Genomic DNA, 23,934 nt, shown 5'->3' with positions numbered 1-23,934 from the left:
TAAGAAAATAATTCTTTACTTCTTTCAAATAAATAAATAAATAAATAAATAAACAATAACATAACTAAATGAACAAATAATTAAAAATATAAAAAGCACTATGCTAACGACGCAAATAATAGTGAAATAAACAAGTTTATAATGTCACTTTCATGCTAATAAACAAAAAGTACATACCTCATAATAAAGAAATACGATGTAAGGATCGATGAGAGAATTTCGCCTCTTCTCTCTAACAGGTGTAGGAGGAACTTACCTGCAAAAGAAGAAATAGAACATTATTTCGTTTCCTAGATACAGACCTAACATAAAATTAGTATACCTTATTGCAGAGTGATTTAAGAGAACTGATTCTGACGTACAATTTTAACGAATTATGCATAAAATAAGAACTTGATAGAAGTTGTACTATGTCAATTCTAATATTAAAGCAATTTCATATTCAAATATGGATAAAAATTAGCATACATTTTTATAATGATATAATATTGACTAAGTCTAACTTAAATTTGGTATATTTGAATTTAAATTTCTCTATTTTCATCTTCATGCCGCTGCCGCCACCGCCACCGCCACTACCACCACCACCACCACATCTCTAACAGAATATCTATCATTATCTCTATAATCTCCTTCATCAACTTCTTAATCTCCATCACCATTTCCATAATCTCCATCATCATCTACATAATCTCCATCATCATCTAAATATCCAACATTATTTCCATCAATATCATCTTCACGTCCATTAACAACTTCATTTCTATCAAAGTTACATCCTCCATCATCATCATCATCATCATCATCATCATCATCCAGAAGTGGTTACTTGGTTTGGTCTATTCAATCCTTATTCTCTCATGATAAAATTTAAATCTTAAATATTCTCAATTAGTAGGTTTTTTTGCCATGTGACAAGGACGACACTAAACTTCCCTCCGCTACTTAAGATAAAATATATATAATAATATGTCTGTGTTTCATATATTGTGTATCTATTTCTATGTATTGTATCTATTTTATCTCATATTTACGTATTTGTATAAAATATAACTATCAGTTTTTTGTCATACACATTTAATGTAGGCTAATATGTATATTTTATGTCATAATTATGTATATATTTTATGTATGTATTTGTACAGAGCTATAAATGTATGATTTAATTAGAGCTCTAATATACCTTCGGGTAAAATAGGGTTCAATGAACTTGGAAATTCAACAATAATAATAATAATAATAATAATAATAATAATAATAATAATAATAATAATAATAATAATAATAATAATAATAATCTATAAAATTTTCAAATAATTTCGTAAAATAAAATCAAAGCTCAAAATTCCCTCAGATCAAGAAGTAGAATGTATTGCCTCGTCAATACTTTGGACCCAATAGAAATGGAAACAAAACACGGGGATCCAGCCACTTAAAATCATGGCACCGCACAACTTGAAGGCAGTGGGATTCGAAACTGCAAACACACTAAAATCTGTGCAACGTTGGAATATTGATTTGCGCCCGTCGATGTTGTTCTGTCGCTTTAAAGTCCCTCCGTCCCCCCTCGGCCATATTGTGCGATACGTTTTAAAGGCAACATAAAAAAGGTCGTCAAATGAAATGGAACATTGAACCATATCTGCCTGTAAGTCGTAAAAACGCCGGTAGCCAGCGCCACATTGCAACCTGAATACAAAGACCTTCGTTTCGACCTTTGATGCATTTTGACAGTTGAAGGTTTCAAGACTCGAGAAATTTCGACGACTGTCTGAAACAGTTTTGAACAAATGCGCAGAATTTTATGAAATATCAGAGTAACGTCGCGCAGACAAAGTGTAGGCCTATGCATCAGTCGTCCTGTATTTCGAACGGTTTAAGAGTTATACAAGGATGAATTTCATGTTGAAATTGCAAACACAAATCAAATTATTAACGCAAGAAATTAATCCTCTAGATTCAAAAACCTCTGAAAACCATTTTTTTCCCCACAAATAAATGAGTTATGAACACCAACAGATTGGCAATGATGAGTTTTATCGACTTATACAGGGCGCACAAATTTTAACAGGAGGTTGTTTGTATGAAATAGAACCAATAATTTTTGTGGAATATTTTTCTACAACGCATACGGTAGTTCAACCAATAAAAATAAATTGTGAACAATTTCGTTACCGAGGTTTTCATCTCTCTTTAAAATTTTAAGGTTTACTATGAATGTCGCGATCTATATTAAAAATATTAACAATAATTTATGTCTTTGTCTTTTTTGAATAAAGTGAACTGTTTATTCACAAATTAATGTTCATATTGCATTATCTATACGTTCCGTCTAACTAAACCATTAGTACTGTACATGGCAAAGTTACATTCCCCTCTACCACACTCTTCTCCCCGAATCAGTTTAATCAACAACCGATGTACACTGAATTAGTTTAACTCTAGCAGTAATTTGAGCAACGTGAAGAAGAGTAGTGCAAGTACAAGACTGTAATAATTATTACACATTATAATCAGTGGTTCATATTATGACTTTTTCACATCAAGAGCGTCTTGATATGTTACTTTGTTATGGAAAAGGTGATTGGAGTTCGCGAAAAGTATATCTGTATAGCACTAAATTTCCTAACAGACATGTTCTAAGCCCGAGATCTTTTACAGCGGTGGCTCAGAGAGTACGAGATAAAGAAAGTGTAGTTCCGCGGTTAAAACACAGGACCACGATGATCGAATGAAGTTTTGGAGGCAGAAGAAGCTATTTTGCGAATAGTGGTTGAGGATCCGTGTGCAAGCAAACGAGGTATTGTACGTGGTGTTGGAGTGTCAAATTGGACAGTTCATAGGACCTTGAGGTAGCAGTTACTTCGTCCATACCATTTCCAAACTTTCCAATATCTTGGCTTAAACGATTATCAACCAAGACCTGCGTTTTGTCAGTGATTATTGCAACATGCGAACTTAATCCTCAGTTTACGTCACAGGTATTAGTTATTGATGAGTAGGGCTAGGATTTTGATGACCTATAAATCACAAAAAATGTCGTAAAAACAATGCATCTATGACCTAAAAATCTTTGAAAAATGCCCTTAAAATGCCCTAAAATTGATCTTAAATTCTAAATTGGCTTAGTAGGAAAAGAAGTTTTGTGTTTCTTACTATTTAGACTAGTAATTAAATTAAATTCTAGTACCAACATTAAGTTTATTTAATTTTACATATTTTTTTCTAAGTGGTACACTTTAATTAATTATTTTACCTCATGTAGTTTCCATGTAGCCCATCTTACACGGGATTAGCAAGTATAGAGGAGTCTATATTGAAGGGATGATTGGACTGATCCATTACATGGGGTGTACTACGTTAAAAGGGCAATATTTGTGTAGAAAAACGATTAAAATATTATAAAAAATGGGTATTAGCCACCGGCGTAACTCGATCGTTTAAGGCGCTTGCCTGCCGATCCGGAGTTGCACTCGGCGCGGGTTCGATTCCCGCTTGATGCCATAACAATTTTCTTTTTGTGTTTTATTTCAAGGAATGTGAATGTGTTCTCTGATAATTTAAAAAATAAAAACACAGATACGGAATAGTCTGCCATTAAACTAATTTATTTAAATGTTTAAACATAGCACGTAAATTTAGATGCAATAAAAACTTCAATTTGTTTATACTGTATATAAAAATGAATTAAGCTATAAAATACCTAATTATTAACAACAAATATTCTTGGCGTGAAAAAAGACCCCAGATAAGTAGCATGAAATTCTAGACCAGCTAAGTTGCGAGGGTTAAAGAATTACATTTGCGATTGCGTTTTAGCTTACTTTAGTTTTAGTGGAAGCCAAGACGAGATTATGTCTTGCCCGCATTTTTGTTTGTTTAATAACTTCTACCTTAAAATGTCACACAGATGTAATACGGAATAACGAGCGTTCACGTACGGTGTTTATATGTTAAAATCGGCAAGTGAAGTTCGAAGACGGTATGAGTAAAAATTTTCTGATGTTAACGTTCCAAGTAGCCCACGATCCATGACTTTCCAAAAGACAGGAACGCTTACAGATAAGAAACGCAGAAGATGTGTTGTCCCTACCAAGACAAATTTAGAGTACACTGGAATTAGCTTGGAAAATATCCCAAGGCGATTATGTGTTATTTTGAAGTTCAGTGTTTAATATTAATGGGAAGCAGAATTCTCGTCACCGGAACTCTCGTCATTGTATCAGCTAGACACTGCAATTTTGTCACCCGGTGTATTGGTCACTTCCTTTTTTTTGGTCACCCGATATTTTGGTCACCAGTACACATTTTCTTAAAAATAATAATTTATTTGGACAAGTAAAATAACCATAATATCCTTAGGTACGCTGTATAAAATGTTATGTGATTAATGTTTCAAAATTGCCACATTGCATAAAATTTTACATGATTTATGTTTCAAAATTGCCACCAAAATTGTGTCCCATGACTCACTGATCAACAATATCTTCCAATTCACCTATATGTCGGGGCTCAGGTGACAAGTTTTATCTTCGTACTTTTCGACAGTTCTCTTCACGGTTTCTTCCTTTGCCAGGTTCATGTTTGTTTCACTAGAAACATTTTTTGCGTGACGCTGAATAATGACTCCAGGTGATGCATCTGCTGTTCGTGCAGTTTCTTTAATTGCCTCCAAAGTTTCAATGGTGTGAATCCTTCTCCAGGACCATGACTTGGATGTTCAGAAGGGTATTCAATTACATATCTTTTATCTGGAGTTAGGGTTATTGTAGCGTTGCATCTTCTGCACTGGTCGCATCTCCAAACAACACCGGAATCTCGAACTTAATGACTGGCATACATATACCCTTGATGTATTAGTTTCACAAAAACCCTTAACACTTCGAGTGAATCAAAATTTCCCTTCGTGATGCTCCATCAATATAAATTTGTTAACTAAAATAAGTAAGAACGTCACCTTACATTTAAACTTTTTTTGCCAAATACGTATATGCGTAACCACGGAAATAGCCTTAAAATTACATTTAAATCTCATTAAATTTTTCCAATAAAATATTAATAAATTATTTAATTTGATCGGTGACGAGAACGCCGGTGACTAAAATGTAATCGGTGACAAGAAGGTATAATGACGACATCTCCGGTGACGATCATTCCTAGACCCAATATTAATACCTTATGACGAAAATTCCAACTACCGTAAAAAGGGGTAACTTTGCACCATTTTCTAGTCAAACATTTGTTTTCAGTCTGTATGTAGTCTTTAAATGTCTAATTTTGAGATGGGCATTTATTATATACGTTCTAGGGGTATGCGGGAATGTATTTAGCCAGTCATATCTTCGAAAATAAATGTCTTTTGAAATGTATAATCTGCAAAGTTATCCATAGCTGGGGGTTACTTTGCACTGCCAGAGTTTTAAGAAGGGTGGTGCAAAGTTTGCCACTGCTGATGTTACATTGCACCATACACGTGTTAAACAATGAAAATATACTGTATCAGGAACACAAAACATTGAAACACAGATTCAAAAACTGCTATAAATAGTAACACGGACAAAACTTAAAAAAAAAAAAAACTACATAAAATTTCAATACAAATGGTCACATTCTTCTAAAACGTTATTTCAAAAATATTTTCAGTTCTGTCGAATAATAAGTCGGGGCAATAGCACGTGAATAACTGTAAAAAATTCTGGAATGGAATACAAGCAAGACCTTTCTTGATACTTTTCTTGAGTGGATTTAGTCTCCCAATTACATCCTCCCATTTATATTCCATAATATCGTCCCATTCAGGTCATTTGCAGGATTTCCGTCTCTAACCCTTGCAACATGGCCTTCCCACTTCAATTTGGTATTGGCGGTTTGCAGTGCTGGATCTTCAATTGCCGACATCTTTTGGAGCACTTCATTTGGAACTCTGTCCCTCAGTGATAAGCCTAGTATCCTTCTCAGCATTTTCCTTTGGAATATTTAGAGATTGTTACCAAGTTAGTTTGGCAGTGAGATACCATGTATGACTTTAGTATGTAATAAAAATAAAAACAAATTCAAGTAATTTATCTGTAATACAAAGTGTGAATTATAGTAAGCGTTTTTAAACTTCATGGAAGGTCCTCATATCAAAATAATACAATTAGAATTTTAAAAAATCTTCGTTTGTATTATTGTGCAAAGTAACCCCAATTTAGCCTCAAATTCATCTTGATTATAAAATTATTCTGTAACACCATTTGCCGACAAATCAGCTGCACAAACGAAACTAGAAAATCTAAATGGATGAATAAGGAACAGATACACGTATAACTTATCTTGAGATTGTGCACACCATCTGTGATGAAAGATAATTAAGTTGATATATATTTCAATCAAATTATGCACACGTTCTGTTGTTAAGGTATAGAAATACCATAAACAAATTCTGTGACCACAAACAATGGAAAAATACTCTACACATTATACCATCTATTGGTGGAAATAATGAACAGATAAATTTGGTTCATGTCAACACCCCTAGACCTATATAAAAAGTTTTTCATAGATAGTGCAAAGTTACCCCTGCAGGTGCAAAGTTACCCCATTTTACACATGTTGGAACCCTCCCTTATCTGTATTATTTTGAACTGTTAATCTTGGAACACCGGTAGGTATATATAATAGAGATATACAGACTAGGTATACAGATAGGTACATAAATTTTCGCACAGACAGAGAGACAGATGGATATATACAAAGTCCTGAGTTGTGGCTGAATCAATAGAGCTTCTGATTACAAGTTCAGCAGCAATAGCACGAAGTGTACATTCACATCTCTCTCACAGTCACTAGAAGTACGCTATGGCTTTGTTTGTAGTTTGTCCAGTCTAGTTCTGAGCAGCGCAAAGACATATTCGCAAGTCTTCTCACCGTGTATTTACCGAATTACAACCAGAGCTACGCAAATGTCAGGAATATCAAATATACACGCCGGATATCAATGATATAAACTCCGTCGAAAATTGCAGTAGAAATTCTAGGAAAGAAATGGTCCGTTTCAGTACGTTCTCTCTTGGAGCTGAATATTATAAACATTTCAACTCTTATTACAAGCATAAAACGAATTAAATCCTTTCCCACCCCTTAGAGTAAAATTTTGAGCCCTGGACGTTGTAAAACATAAACAAGGAAAATTAAGACGAGGCTAAGAGCAGTGGTGTTCGTGTTTAACCCACTTCCGTTTTTGGGCCGGAAAGGGGAGAAAAATTCTTGGTGCTTATAACGGGAAATTACAGTCCATCCTTAATTCACCTCTCCGGGGCTAATCCTACTTTAATTAAAAACATAATCCGCACGTCAAATTAAGTTGGAGGGGGAGGGACGTTTGAGCCAGACTGTGAGCACGGATTCCGTTCTGTTCGATACAGGCAATGCGAGGTCAATCTTGACGACGATTATCAACTGGAGAAACTTGTGCAGCTCTTCATAATATTGTAGTAGGGGACTCAGGTCTTGCCAACTAATGAAATGTGCGGTAACGATGAAGGCCATAACTAGAGGCGGTACATTAAACGATGTAATACCAAGATCCCTATCAGTTCAGTACTAGTGAAAGTAGCGGTATAGTAGCACGAGTAGTTATTATCAGTAGGAGTAGCGATAGTGATAGTAATATTATTAGTAGTACAGAAACGTTACCTCCTACAGTGCGCCTGTCGTACGCACCGAAGTTCAAAGGCGCTTTCTGGCGTAGCATACGTGCAGTTTACCTCTGTAAGGATACTGATTCCGGCGTAGATTAGTTCAAGCTATTGTTGTTTTTCTAACTGATAACAATGAAGGGATTACTCAATAGTACGTAATGCAGTGCGAGATATTATTTTCTGTTATTGATTCAGAAAATATAAGAGATTACTCATTCGTACGTAGCGTAGTGAAAACTATTGTTTTTAATTGTTTGGCAACAGTGAAGGGATTACTCATTCGCACGTAGTACAGTGCAAGATATTTTCTGTTATTGATTCAGAAAATATAGGGATGCTATTCATAGACATTTCGCAGCACGCGCTACGAGCGTACTAAGCTAGCCCCGGCTATCCACTGGTTAATAGTACAGAATTCAAATCATATCCTATCGCTAACACTGGTTTATGAATAGACCTACAAAAAACGCTGATCATCCACCGGAAACCCGCGCTAAAAATGTCTATGAATACGGCCCTAAGAGATTACTCATTCGTACGTTGCGTAGTGAAAACTATTGTTTTTAATTGTTTGGTAACAGTGAAGGGATTACTTATTCGCACGTAGTACAGTGCAAGATATTGCACTTTTTTAATTGTTTGAAAAAAAAAACAAGGGATTACTCATTCGTACGTTGCGTAGTGAAAACTATTGTTTTTTGTTTGGTAAGATTGAAGAGATTACTTATTCGCACGTAGAACTGTGCAAGATATTATTTTCTGTTATTGATTCAGAATATATAAGGGATTACTCATTCGTACATAGCGTAGTGAAAACTACTGTTTTTAATTGTTTGGTAACAGTGATTACTCATTCGCACGTAGTACAGTGCAAGATATTATTTTCTGTTATTAATTCAGAATATATAAGGGATTACTCATTCGTACGTTGCGTAGTGAAAACTATTGTTTTTAATTGTTTGGTAACAGTGAAGGGATTACTTATTCGCACGGAGTACAGATTAGATTAGATTAGATTAGATTTATTTATTTAACCTGGTAGAGATAAGGCCGTCAGGCCTTCTCTGCCCCTCTACCAGGGGATTACAACTATAACATGAACAATAAGATTACAATTAATATTAAATTTACAATTACAATTACAATAAAAATTAAAGTACGACAAGAATACCTGATTAATGAAAGCTAGACATTTTATCATAGAAGTTAAGAACAAAGAATATTTTTGTATTTACTAAATTACAAATTAAACCTACAATAACAAAATTCTATAGTGATGAAATTACCGGATATTGAGATATTTTGTGGTAGATTAAAAGAACTATTTACAAGAAACCATGTCTGAACGAGTCTCAATTACTGACCAAGTGCCTAGTAAGTTTGCGTTTGAATTGAATTTTATTTCGACAGTCCCTGATGCTAGCAGGTAGCGAGTTCCAGAGTCTTGGCAGGGCTATTGTGAAAGAGGATGAGTATGAAGAGGTGCGATGGGATGGTATTGTTAGTATTGTTTCATGGCGAGAGCGTGTGTTCAGATTGTGGTGGGAAGAAAGGTAAGTGAAGCGAGACGACAGGTACGAAGGAATAGAAGAGTTCAAGATTTCGAAGAGAAAGAGAAGTGAATGTAAATTTCTTTTCTTATCTAGTTTAAGCCAACCTATTGCTTCCAGGGATGGGGTAATATGATCATATTTACGAACATTGCTTACAAAACGTACACACAAATTATGAGCACGTTGAAGTTTCATTTTGTTGTCGCTGGAAAGGTCAGTCAGTAAAATGTCAGCATAGTCAAAATAGGGAAATACAAGGGTCTGCACAAGGGACTTTTTTAAGCAAGAAGGAAGATGAACATTTATCCTTTTTAGCACATGAATAATAGAATATACTTTTCTGCAGGTTTCTGTGATTTGCATGTCCCAGTTGAGATTATTATCCATGTGAATGCCAAGATTTTTTACCGAAGAACTGAAAGGGATATGCACTGTACTTACTTTAACGGGGGAAATGTCGAGGTGCTTTACAGCGTCGGTTTGCCGTTTGTGTCCTGGAAGATATTGCATTTTTTTATTGTTTGAAAAAACACAAGGGATTCGTGAATAGTATGTGCAAGCTACTGACTTTTTTTTTGTTTTAGAACACATAAGGGATTACTCATTCGTACGTTGCGTAGTGAAAACTATTGTTTTTTGTTTGGTAACAGTGAAGGGATTAGTCATTCGCACGTAGTACAGTGCAAGATATTATTTTCTGTTATTGATTCAGAAAATATAAGAGATTACTCATTCATATGTTGCGTACTGAAAACTATTGTTTTTAATTGTTTGGTAACAGTGAAGGGATTACTCATTCGTACGTAATGCAGTGCGAGATATTAATTTCTGTTATTGATTCAGAAAATATAAGAGATTACTCATTCGTACGTAGTGTAGTGAAAACTGTTGTTTTTCATTGTTTGGTAACAGTGAAGGGATTACTCATTCGCACGTAGTACAGTGCAAGATATTGTTTTATGTTATTGATTCAGAAAATATAAGAGATTACTCATTCGTACGTTGCGTACTGAAAACTATTGTTTTTGATTGTTTGAAAGAACACAAGGAATTCGTGAATAGTATGGACAAGCTACTGACGTTTTTATTATTTCAGAACACACAAGGGATTAGTCATTCGTACGTAGCGTAGTGCAAGCCACTATTTACTGTTATTGTTACAGAAAATATAAGGGATTATTCATTCGCACGTAGTATAGTGAAAACTACTGTATTTTAATTATTTCATAACAATGAAGGGATTACTCATTCGTACGTAGTGCAGTTCAAGCTATTGTAATTTTTTAATTGTTTGAAAACATATAAGGGATTCGTGCGTAGTTTAGTGCAAGCTACTGACTTTCTTTTTGTTTGAGGAGAACACATAAGGGATTACTCATTCGTACGTAGCGTAGTGCAAGCTACTATTTTTTTTTTTTTTATTGTTTAAGAAAACATAAGGGATTACTCGTTCGTACGCAGGGTAGAGCAAACTATTGTTTTTTTTAATTATTTGATAACAGTGATAGGATTACTTATTCGTTCGTAATGTAGTGCAGGGTACTGCGTTTCTATAAGTTGTCTGAGAATACTGAAGATATTAATTTATTATCATAATACACTTCTCTCTTAAACTGACTGAGCATATTTGAAATTAATTCAATAGCTTTCCCAAATTACGATATAAAATGTTTCACATAAAATATATATTTTTTTTCTGAAAAGGAAGCACAAACGAGAAAAATTATATTAAATTTTTTTGTTTTAAATAACTAAAAAAATAACCCCTTAAAATTAATGACATTACTTACGATTCACCCTGAATAAGCAAATTATTGCACATTTTAAAGACCTTGAAGAAATAAGTCGAAAACTTTCTAGTTGATTCACCCAAATGCATTTTGTATAAATCACATCCATGGGAATTACAACAATAAAACTCATCATTATAGAATATCTATGTCCGACGCAACCAAATTATGAATGTGTTTCGGTGCATAATTCCCATGACTTTCAGCACCTATAGTTGTCCATTTTTCCCACCCCTACTAAAATCTTGAAAAGATTCTACTATAAGCTAGGGCATAAAATACGATACTGCTGCCATTCACCACATTTACTATTTTACAAGCAATCGCGATGCTCCAGAGGGTCCGTAAAAAACACTCGTAATACAGAGACATTGTGGTTGACATTACATCAATGCTCTTCTCTTGTTTACCGTTACTATGAGAATAACATAATGTGAACGATATTGTGAAAGAAATAAAAGCTTTCTTTGTTACTACAGAAACTGATTGTAGCTGAAATGTGTAATACAATAGCTTCAATTATTTTTACGCGTGCGCAATGGAATGTAATGTAATTTTGGTGACATCCAGTTACAGTAATGTTTTATTGACATAGACATATATCACACCGTCACGCACTTGGGGGCTACAGTGATTGTAACGTTAACATATTTGCATAATTGTCTACCACGGTTCGGAGGGAAATTAGTTCGATACAAAATGGCCCTGACAGCAATGTGCCAGCATACATGTAAAATTTCGACAGGAATCTTTCATTTATGACTATTAACAGTTGACATGCGAATCAAAAAACAAAAACGTTGCATAAATATTTTATTTTATTCTCTTTCATTGGCTCCGAAGTTGATCCCAGGAGACTAAGTTGAAGAATGATAATGATTTGCGAGATTGAAAATCAAGATTAATAATTGTTTGGCTGGTATTACACTGTCAAAGTTCTTTGACAAAATATAATACGATAAATGTATTATCAAAGATGTGTGATATCAGCAGACTTAGAGACTTCGGACCCAATAGTGCAGTTCAGTGGGAAATCCGCTTAACGGCGTACTGAGTATAGTGGTAAAGCGTACAGTGGATGGGGGTACTGTAGAATAAATGCCAACAAATAGCCTACACAAAGAAAAACGCTCTGAATTTGAAGGTTCTGACGAATAATTTGGTTTTCATACAAAACTATTTTCAAACTGTGTCTGAAACTATTACACGGTTAGAAAAGTCAGAGCAAGAGATGCCGGAAGCCCACAAATTAATTCAGGAAATGACACAGAGAATTAATGAGACACCAAGTACACCGGTTTCTGAACATGTAAAACACAAGTGTAAATCAATTTTATGTAAAAATAACAGATATGGAAAATTATGTAATATAAATAGCAAATTAATGGACATAGAGTCACCCGAGAATAAAGGACTGTCTCTTAGAAACTGCAATGATGTTAGGTTTTTTTTCGTTTTGATCCTATCACGTCATGCGACGTAGAGCGCAGCTTTTCACAGTACAAACTGTGTTTGGCAGATAACCGAAAAAGATTTACGTTTGAGACACTGAGAATGTATCTTGTAGTACACTGCAATTCGGTACTGTAATTGCACTTCCTAAAGACGACCAATAGGATAAATGAAGAAATTAAAATTGCTACATGTTTAATTCTACAATTAACACTGTGTATAATTAAACACAAATGCTTATAAAAGACAGGAGAATAAATGCTTTTTACATTCTTTTGACATTGTCATTGTGTTATGTATGTTTACTTTCAAAATGTAAATATGTGTTTCCCCATTTTACCGTACTCTACTCTAAATAGCAACGTTGTTACCTCAACACATCTCTACCTTTTACTACCTGCAGCGAGTCAACAACCTATAGTACATGCACAGTAAAATTATTGTATCGGGTCCCAAGTTTCGAAGCCTAGATATAAGGTAGGATTTTGATTATATTACACTACACAGGGTGTTAAAAAAAGTATCCAATATTTTAGAAGGTGATAGTACGCATCAAAACAAGAAAATATTATTTAATAAATATGGGTCCTGCCATTTGAAACTAAGTAGATCTTCTATAAAAGATAACAAGATGCACTTACATTTTATAAAATGTATTTTATCAAAGAAACGTTTATAAAATAAAACCCATTACACTGTCATATATTTGAAACGCTTTCCTATCCTTATTATGTCTCATTCCGAATACATGCAGATGATCATCTTCTAACAACAGAGCCTCAATCACACGTCTTACTACATATTCAATCGTTGGAAAGTGAGCCATATTACCTTCCCGAAACCGACTTACGAAAAGTGTAAGTTTACGACTGAAATCCCGTAATTTATTCAATACATCAACAATGAGCTGGCCTTTTCCCTGAATAGCGGTATTTATATTGTTGAACATTAATAAATTATAACATGCACTACCTCACGTAATAATGCAACTTTCAACTCCTGAACATTTTTACTGCGATCTTCATAAAAAAACCATCGCATCTCTATGTGTGGACTAGTAATGACGCATTATATTATGTTTTAATCTTTCTTTCAAACTTTTGTGGCAGATAAGTATGGACTCCAGCTGCTGTGAAAAAATAAGCATTTTCCCATGCAATATTGAAAGGATTGGCCTGATTATCACTTTTCCGTCTTTTAGATTCCTCCATTATGTAGCCGTAGATAGTGAAATAGCTACTGATAATACACACTACACCAGACAGCTGCGTGGACTATCCTCTACCTAAAGCAGGCTTACGTCATTCCGACGTATCTTTCCGGCGAGCTGTTTGACGGTTCTCCCGCTCCGAAAGAGCGGCCGCGCTCAATGAGCGCCGTTTGTGCAGGCCTAGTTTAAAGTATCAACATTTATTTCATATTATGCAGAATTAAAAAAAAAAAACTAACACGAGTACTTCTTTAATTGACTGCAATGATTAGTACACACTTAGTACTTACTTACTTACTTACTTACTGGCATTTAAGGAACCCGGAGGTTCATTGCCGCTCTCACATAAGCCCGTCATAGCTCCCTATCCTGAGCAAGATCAATCCACTCTCTATCATCATATCCCACCTCCCTCAAATCCATTTTAATATTATCTTCCCATCTACGTCTCGGCCTCCCTAAAGGTCTTTTTCCCTCCGGCCTCCCAACTAACACTCTATATGCATTTCTGGAATCGCCCATACGTGCTACATGCCCTGTCCATCTCAAACGTCTGGATTTAATGTTCCTAATTATGTCAGGTGAAGAATACAATGCGTGCAGTTCTGCGTTGTGTAACTTTCTCCATTCTCCTGTAACTTCATCCCTCCTATCCCGAAATATTTTTCCTAAGCACTTTATTCTCAAACACTCTTAACATATGTTCCTCTCTCAAAGTGAGAGTCCAAGTTTCACAACCATAAAGAACAACCGATAATATAACTGTTTTATAAATTCTAACTTTCAGATTTTTTGACAGCAGACTGGATGATAAAAGCTTCTCAACCGAATAATAACACGCATTTCCCATATTTATTCTGCGTTTAATTTCCTCCCGAGTATCATTTATATTTGTGACTGTTGCTCGCAGGAATTTGAATTTTTCCACCTCTTCAAAGGATGAATTTCCAATTTTTATATTCCTATTTCGTACAATATTCTCGTCACGAGACATAATCATATACTTTGTCTTTTCGGAATTTACTTCCAAACCTATCTCTTTACTTGCTTCAAGTGAAATTCCCGTGTTTTCCCTAATCGTTTGTGGATTTTCTCCTAACATATTTACGTTATAATATAATTATAATTATCGATAATTTCAAACTGGTAGAAACAGAGCAGGAAAAACTCGTTTAAATCTAAGAGAGAAACGGATGAAGGACAGGAATAAAAACAGACGATATCTCAAAAGCTATGTTTCTCGTGTGAAAGATACTAAAATCAAGAATGTTGGTAAATATTCCAAAATAACTTCCAAGGTAATACTTCCTCTGCACTTCGTGAAACGAGCAAGTAAGAGTGGCAAATGATGGACTACGTGCCCATGAAGGGACACCACTTGATTACAGGCAATTTGCTCCAGATGGATTGTTAGCCTCTGTCAATTTTTTTTCCTCCCGCATGTTTAACTCACGTACTATGGAAAATTAGTAATTTAGAAGTGATTTAATAAACGATTTGGAACCTGATTGCGCTAAACGTATTAATCCTCCACCCCCTCTTCTGCCACTAACGATCCAACAACAGCAGGACAGTTTTTCTGCTTCATTTATTAATGTCCTCTAGCGCTCCTAGCGACCGCCTGGGAGAACTAATTGTCGTGCATTAAAATGTGTTCAACCGCGTTCAGTTGTTTCCCTCAAAACAGTTTGCACAGAACTGAAGAGAAAGCCTGTAGGCGATTGTCAGTTTTCTTTTTTTCACATTATTCCATTCCTCATTTGTCTATTCAAATTGTTTCAGATTCGTAATGAATGAAAACGTAAATTGGATTTGGAATTATAATAACATCATGTTTCCAAACTCATTTCAGTTGTAGATAAATTATTATTATTATTATTATTATTATTATTATTATTGCTAAACTGAAGAATTTGCTACGGTAGCTTTGAACAGTCCCGTTACGATTACGACCAAATTTAACTAAATACACAATGCCGCCAACATGAGGACATGACTTTGATTTTCGGCGTTGTTAGAAGAAGAATTTTCTTTTCTCTCTACCATTCGTTCTGAAATTACTGAGATATGGCACCACTGTTAGCGACACTGTATTTGCGTAAATAATTCGAGTTGATTACGTGTCTTAGATGAAAGGCACGCGACAGGAACAGTTTTGCTGTGGTGCACGCGCCGACCTCTCGTGCAATGGCAGCGTGATTCTTACTTGAATTTATTTTCGTGTGTACATTTCAGATCAAATCAAGAAGATCCCTTCTTGCTCCGGTTGAAGGTTAGGTTTGGTTAGTTTAGGTTTTATTAACCAAGTCCGCCCAGTTAAGATGATCCTGATGGTCACAGTCTTATGACAGTTTTTGTTTCATAATATTCATAAACAATAATATGATGAAGACGGTGAATAATTTCATGGCCGCTAAAAGTTTTCATCGTAAAAGACGAGGTATTTTCTCTAGACCACAAATAAAACGGCAACGCCGTCATAATTACGTAATTAACGTTTGGCGAACATTAACCGGAAATTTACTTTCTTTCATTTTAATGATATTCCCTAAAACACACCCTTTTCCCCCTTTATTTCGGTGTGATAACCTACTTTATGATATTACTGCATCTACATATTCTTTTGGTGCATTCAAAACACAGTCGTTGTACTGCACAAACCTTGCGCTTGACTAATGGAGTGAATTATTTAAAAATATAGTCGCTAATTTTACTACCACCACTTGGATTGTCTTTTGTTTGACACGACTCGGTACGGCCTGGTGACTAGTGGCCAGCGAGGAACGTCGACTGCCGATATTGGTGTACCGTGCGTATTATCCAGTTGTTCCATTATTATTATTATTATTATTGTTATTATTATTATTATATTATTATTAATATTATTATTATTATTAAACATTGTCAAAAAGAACTCGTATGACTTCAAACATCTAGGTAAAGCTTATTGATTTTAATACCTAGGTGTATCAATGTAGGAAAGAAAGCTCCCAAGACAGCGACGATGATAATGACGGTGCTTGCACTAATAATCATCATCCTAAACTGCATAAACTAGGCCTCCTGGCCTGTTCTGGTATCGAAAAGTTGTATGTCAAAAGTGTTTTGTCCTGTTTTTTTTTTTTTTTTTTTCCAGATCTGCGCAACGTGTTCCTACCTTCCACCTAAGTCGTCGTTGTGTACGTTATTTATTACCGTGTCATATAAATTTTAAAACGTGGTTAAGTTAGAAACTTTAGAGAGAGAGAAGTATTAACTATTGCAACATGAACTCCATCGAATTTTAATCTCCTATAAAAATGAACTGGACAAGATCACATAGAGTAAAAAAAAAAAAAAAAAACAGGCTATGATATGGACATTACTCAAAAAATTAAAATTAAGTATAGCTTATGCTCACCGGGACAGAGACAGAAGAGGGCTTCGCCAGGCTAACAGGCCTATTGCTCCTACTTTGTAGTAAAAGTTAACGTCCGGCTAAAAACTTCAGAACAGTACCAATCTAATATTCGCAGTTGGAGTTTTACGTGGTTCTCCCGTTTTTCATATTAAGCCATACATAATTCTGTCAACATTTCTTCATTCTGTCACCATTCCCGAACGCCGGCTGCTGACACACGGAAGAATTTAGCCTAGAATAGGGACGAGTGGGGTTGCCTGCTTGAAATCTGGGTACGTAACAAATCGGGTGTATACCATGTGCGCCACGGATGGGGTTTTAATCCTCAAACGTGAATTGGTAAACATTCCAGCACCTACACGAAACTAGAACAATTATTGCAGGTGGAATATCTAAGTGTGTCACGGTACCTAAATTTGTTTGAAGTGGACATGACTCTAGTAAATTTTTGAGTTACATTTTTGGACTTTGGAATTTCTACAAATTGAAGGCAATGATTACTGCTTCACAGTTCACTTTACAGCTTGCAAATCTGAAGTAGACAGAATAAATTCCTTTTGCGATTACATACTCGAGAACAATTATATTTTCCCAGACGCCAAGTTTGATGAAAGAAACCATAAAAATGTACAATCGTTCCATTCGAAATTCAATTCACCCTTTCATCTTGATCATCCCAACATTTTTATTTTCATTGACACACTATTGGAATTCGAAACCTTAACATATTGTACGTAAAAATCTGTAGCAGTCATCAGCATATACCAGTGAGAAGGATTTGTGAAGTCTGTGACACATAAAAGATAATTAGATTATTAGATTCTGAAAGAAGACTACGCTGAAAACAGAATATCACGGCAGATTTTATTTAACAATTAAATTGTAAAAACAGAATAATCTAAATTTAACGAACAGTAATATTTGGAATATCAATAATGACAAAAAATATTCGCTAGGATTTTAACCAACTCTAACAAAGTGCGTTGGCCAATCAATTTTAACCACACCTATGTAATTTCGTAGCCAGTCAGTTCAAAATCTGATAAAGTAAGAAGGGAAGAACCATGCGTCATTAGGCAATTACGAAACCTTGGTGCACTTAACATTATCTCGGACCGGGAATCGTGGAGCACTTATCAAATGTTGGAGGTCAGTTGAGGTGATAGTGGCGAATCTCGATGTCTGCCAACAAACCTTAGTGTAGTCAGCCGGTATGAGTTGGGAATGCGCCTAGCTTGAGGGTTGGCGCAATAGATCTTGAAAGATCGCAGGTAGCATTGTTGGGTTGTAGTGCCCTATCCCTAAAATTCAATTCAATTTATATCTAATTTAAGCCTACATCAGTTTCGTTGAACTAACTCCCACAATTTTTCCTTAGAAACTATTCCTTGACTATATTTAAACATTGCGCATGAAACAATAACGTTCATGTTTTCAATTTGTTAAATTTTCTCGGAATTATAGCTTCACTGTATTTCTGTTTACATGTAGGTCAATTGCAAATGGAAAATCACCCGTATGCTAATAAGAGCTAACATTTAATATTGACCAGAAATAATGAACTCCTACAATAATTTCAATACTATGGAGTGCAAGGGAGAAGGGATGCACACCTGACTAGGTTCTGCCCACCAGAATGTGTTATGAATGAAATTAAAAATACTGGAGTCGCGGCTGGACGTAAATTACTCACTCGATTGAATAGAAAAACGTACAAAATCTAGAGTCTATGAAGTTATGACTATAATTTTAAACGTAACAAATACTAGGCTATTTAATAGAATCTTCAGAAGTATATAGACAGATTGTACTCTTATTTTGATTCCAACGAAATTTTTACAGAAGTAGTTACAGTCTACCGGAACTACAGCATAGACATGCAAACTGTTGTCTAGTATGTCCGATTCAAGCCGTTAGTGAATTGCTTTAGGCATCACGCACAACACGTTTAAACGTGGACAAACAATACAAGAGACAATCAATAAGTTTCCGGACTGCCTGGAATGTAGGCAACACACAGGACATAGGAAACGGAGAAGTCATCTAGAACCAAGAAAACGCCTAAAATCTATACTAAATGCATCAGTTGAAGGGCAGAGAAGAAGGCTAGCCATAAGGCGTATATTGAGAGATTCCAGAAAAGATCTCAATAGGTCCTTGCCATGCTTGCACAAAATCACGTGTAGAAGCTCAGTCCTTAAAGACAATCTGACGCTCTTTGATAGACTGAATCAATATCCAAGGAAGCAACGATCTAGTGATACAATACTACATTAAAACGGAAATAGTAATCGATCGAGACATATGAACCAGAATGTTCCACAGCAGTAACCATGATTAGGTTGAATCCTGCAGTCTGTAATCATTGACGGTTCTAATCTCAAACTCATGATAGCAAAAGTGAAAGATAGCCATAGAAGAATTGAATATAACATTTTCCAACAAGCAAAATATGCCAATAAGGTCCAACTCAATGCGGGTTATCGTCGATCTCGTGTGTCTTAGAACATGGACTGTAACAGCCTGAATCCAATGATTTTCTTGATCTACCAAGGATGTGACGTTCTCATGGTAGTATCACTAGGAGTGGCATGTTGAAAATATCGTGAAATAAATAAATTAATTAATTACGTCAAAACTCTGCGCTATATGTTCTTTAAAGATACCTTCTTATTACATCCATTGTTTATTCCGAATGAAACAAAACAAATAAATCAATTTTATGGATTGAAGATAGCTTACGTTAATATTTTCGGAACACAAGAAGTAGAAATAACTCGAGAAAACATTGTCTAATAATAAACGCGAATAGATTAACGTTGAAAAACCGAAAGAAAAAAAATAACATAACAGACTATTACAGATTGACTGCATATGTTTAACATAAAATTATCACACGAAGACTAAAAATTCGTAACAATCATGTGACTATGTCAGTGGACGTTATACCGATCCCTGATCTCGCCTGCGAAAGCATTAAGTATCTCCCAAATGTCACTAATGCTATTTGGGTTGCCTAAACAAAAAATGAACAGCTTATGCTTACACTCTGTACAATAAAATTGTAGAATATGTACACCAATGAATTTAGGCCTATAGTATGTAGGTTGTAATATATCTTACATGCAATCAAAATACGTTGAAAGTAGACTGATTAAATTTCAAAATACGACAGGAACAATAAAAGTAACTCCAGCAAGAGAATGAATACATAAAACAAAAGTACAATTTTATAAAATTCATACCTAGCGATTCCGGTATTGAACTATAGATAAAAGAGCCTTAACATTAACCACTAGATATAAACACAGGATTGTGGAAGCAGACCTACGACTTGTAAGACATGTTGCAGATGACAGATCTTAACCGGAATGTAAAAATACGACAAGAACGAGTAGAACGGTTAAACTCGTTAATAGAAGATTATAAGTAGTGGTACGAACATTTAAAATATTTGGAGACAACAATATTGCATCAACAGACTTACGGACTAAAGAATAGGATGTCTGAGGAAGAGATGGGTGAGTGACTTTAGATAAAAACGCGAACGACTGAAACCGTGGTGATAAAATGTTAATTCACAATAATTGAACTATCAGGGACTAGAACGCTTCACCTGTAGAATTAATAGAGGTTTTTCAAAAAAATGTAAATAGATTTAAAATAGGCTCAAAACTAATATTATTAACAGATCGTAGTGTAAGTTTTTTTCATACGTTAAGAAAGGACATAAACATGAATAGTGTTTTGAGGTCCGAGGTGCTGTGACAGCGATTTGTATTGTAGCAGTCAAATCATAGTACGAGTATTATAGTGGCAATGAGAAGTTTTTGAAGTGGCAGTGAAACGTGTTATGCAGTATCAGTGTAGTAATTGGGGTAAAATTAAAATGAGCGAAGTCAATGATTGTGCTAAAATATACGTTTGCCTCTGCATGTATGAATAATATTGCAAATTTTATTTGTGTAGGCTATCTATGTACGAGGGGGATCCAGGAAATAACGACCGTTTTGTTGTAATAATTAAAAAAATATATATTTATTTGAAAAAACAAAGTCTGTTACATAACTGAAGCTTCCTTAACTTCTCTACATAATCACCACCTACATTTAAACATTTGTCGTATCTGTTCACTAGCTTTAGAATTCCCGTGTTATACTCCTCTGCCGCCAGTTCATTAAGCCAGGTGTTCACTGTCCTCTTCAACTCTTCATCATTTCCAAAACGCGTACCACCCAGAAAGTCTTTCAGCTTAGTGAAAAGGTGAAAATCGCTAGGAGCAAGGTCTGGACTATAGATCGGATGATCAAAGATTTCCCAACCGAATTGATCCAGCAATTCTCGAGTTGAAGCAGCAGTGTGCGGGCGGGCACAGATTTTGTGGTAGCCAAGATGTTGCGACACAATTTCACCAAGCAAAGAACGAGAAATGTCAGGAAAGGCAATATGCAATTCGTCGAGTGATGTGCGCCTGTCTTGCAAGATTCTGTCGTTCACTTTAGTCTTCAGGTCTTCTGTGATGAGGGATGGGCGTCCGGGTCGAGTTTCATCGTGGACATTTGTTCGCCCATTGTTGAACATTTCGCACAATTTTCTCACATTTCTTTCATTCATTACAGTATCACCATACACTTCTTTCAATTGCCGGTAAATTTCTGCAGGTTTCAAATGTCGGGCATTCAAAAATCGAATCACACTCCTCACCTCACAGTCGGCGGGATTATCAATCACGTCGTTCATTTTGAAGTAACACAAAATGCACAATGGCGACTTATTGCAACCAGTACTCACAACATTATGAGAACACATGTTAAGGAAGCCAGTTGACCTTCAAACAAGGAAGGGGAGTCAGCTGCGCGGCGGTATGCGCGAACGGTCGTTATTTCCTGGATCCCCCTCGTATTAAGACCTACAGAGTGCCTTAAAATTAGAAGGTGCGGGGTCCGATCCCCTGAGATTTGAACTATTGTGACAGCGAAATGCGTTGTGGCAGTGAAAGCGATGCGTTATGGCACTGAAGTGATAGTGTTGTAGTGTCAATGAAACTTTTCAGGTGACAGTAAGAAGTGTTCTAGCGTCAGTGAAAGGTGTCACAGTATCAATGCAATGATTGAGATGAGAGTAAAATTAGTGTGGCAAATAATTACCTGTCATAAATTATACGTGTGCATGTATGGATAATGTTGTAAATATGATTTAAGCGTGTGTATATATACACACACATACGTTAAGATATACAGAGCTTGGCAGCTCTGAATACAGAGTGCCTTAAAATCAGGAGGTCTGGAGTTCTGCCGAGACTGGCAATCCTGGCTGAAGTTTTTCGTGAATTTCCTCAGTCAACCAGACAAACGCCGGGAATTTTCTTTAAAATATGGACACCGATAGCAAAGTTTGCTATTTAGATTTGCTAAATATTTAGAATTATACACATAAGAATTTAGTATATGTATCGGTAAATGTTTACATTTGAAGCGTATTTTATTCTTGCATTTATATTTTTATGAAACTTTTTTTACATATTTCTTTGTTTCATTTGTCTTTTTCATTATCTGTAACTGTCACCGGGTCAAAACACATTGCTAGTTAATAAATGCAGGGAATATCTCTTTAACTGTCCCGGAGAGTTGGAATTTCCCGGTCGCGGACTCAGAGCGACTGCTTCCCGCTATGCATGCACCCGCTGTTCACCTGGCAGGCAAGCAATGTACAGTTATTTGTACTTACTCAGCTCATATTTTATGCTCGAAATGTCCCCCGTTGACTGCTACACGTTGCTGATACTCTATAAATTATTATTAACTTTCACAAGTTCAGCAGCACTGGTTGACTTCGTTTCAGTTCTTATGTAGTCTTTTACGATCATTTATTAAACCTGTTTCTTTGAAATTTTAGCTAAGTTATTATTGTTTTTACACAAGTCTATTTTACGAGTCTATTTTGAAATTTCTTTCGGAACTTGTCTCGCGTTTCAGCTGAAGATTTTTTGTATTTTATGTAAGTATTTTAAATACACACACACTCACGTAATGAAAATGACATTGGAACTAAACACTTCATACACTAATCATTAACTTCACACATATATAATTAAGCACAGCTCAGAAACCAAAGAGCATTAGAGTATATGAGGGGTTTACAACCAGAGTAGACCAAGTCCTTCTGGAATAATTTTGAAAAATTGAGTCTTCAAAAAGTTCCTGGCTCATGCTTAGCACCCTTCACCTTCCATTGGAAATGCTGCCGTCTGTGGAGTAACAAATGAGTTATGGACTTGGTTTGTTATGGCAATGAATAAATCTAAGTTTTCTTCATCCGAGATTGTATTAATCCACAAACTGATCACTGGTGGACTTGGTCCACTCTGGTTGTGAGCCCCTCATATATCCACCCTGTACAGCAGCCAGTCAGGCAACCGCCAACTAGGAACTGCGTCATCAGCGTGTTAGTCACAAGGTCGCCTGGGAGCAGGAAGCGGAAACTCTCCAGGGCAGTTGAAAGATATCCTCTGTATTTATTCAATCACTCATTCAAGATACTTCAATGACCATTAGTCACCGAAAATTACAACCTAACGTACAATCATTTTAATGGTCTGCAGTTTTCTAAAGAAGCATTTCAAACGAAAGGTTACATAATTAGATACGATCGTTTATACTTCAGATTTCACACCCAAAAAGTTTGTCCACGTAGCATTTCTTTATCTCCTGTATAATTGTACGACAATACTTTCTTTACACTTTCTAAAATTAGCAGTAAATATCTAACATGTCACATTTACAAAGATTTTTATCAAAAAGATATGAAAAGTCAAATCCCTAAACCGGCCATTTACTCGTATTACACC

This window comes from Periplaneta americana, chromosome 6, assembly GCF_040183065.1.
Source record: "Periplaneta americana isolate PAMFEO1 chromosome 6, P.americana_PAMFEO1_priV1, whole genome shotgun sequence".
In the NCBI taxonomy this organism is placed as follows: Eukaryota; Metazoa; Arthropoda; class Insecta; order Blattodea; family Blattidae; genus Periplaneta; species Periplaneta americana.
Note: the sequence above shows the minus strand (reverse complement) of the source record.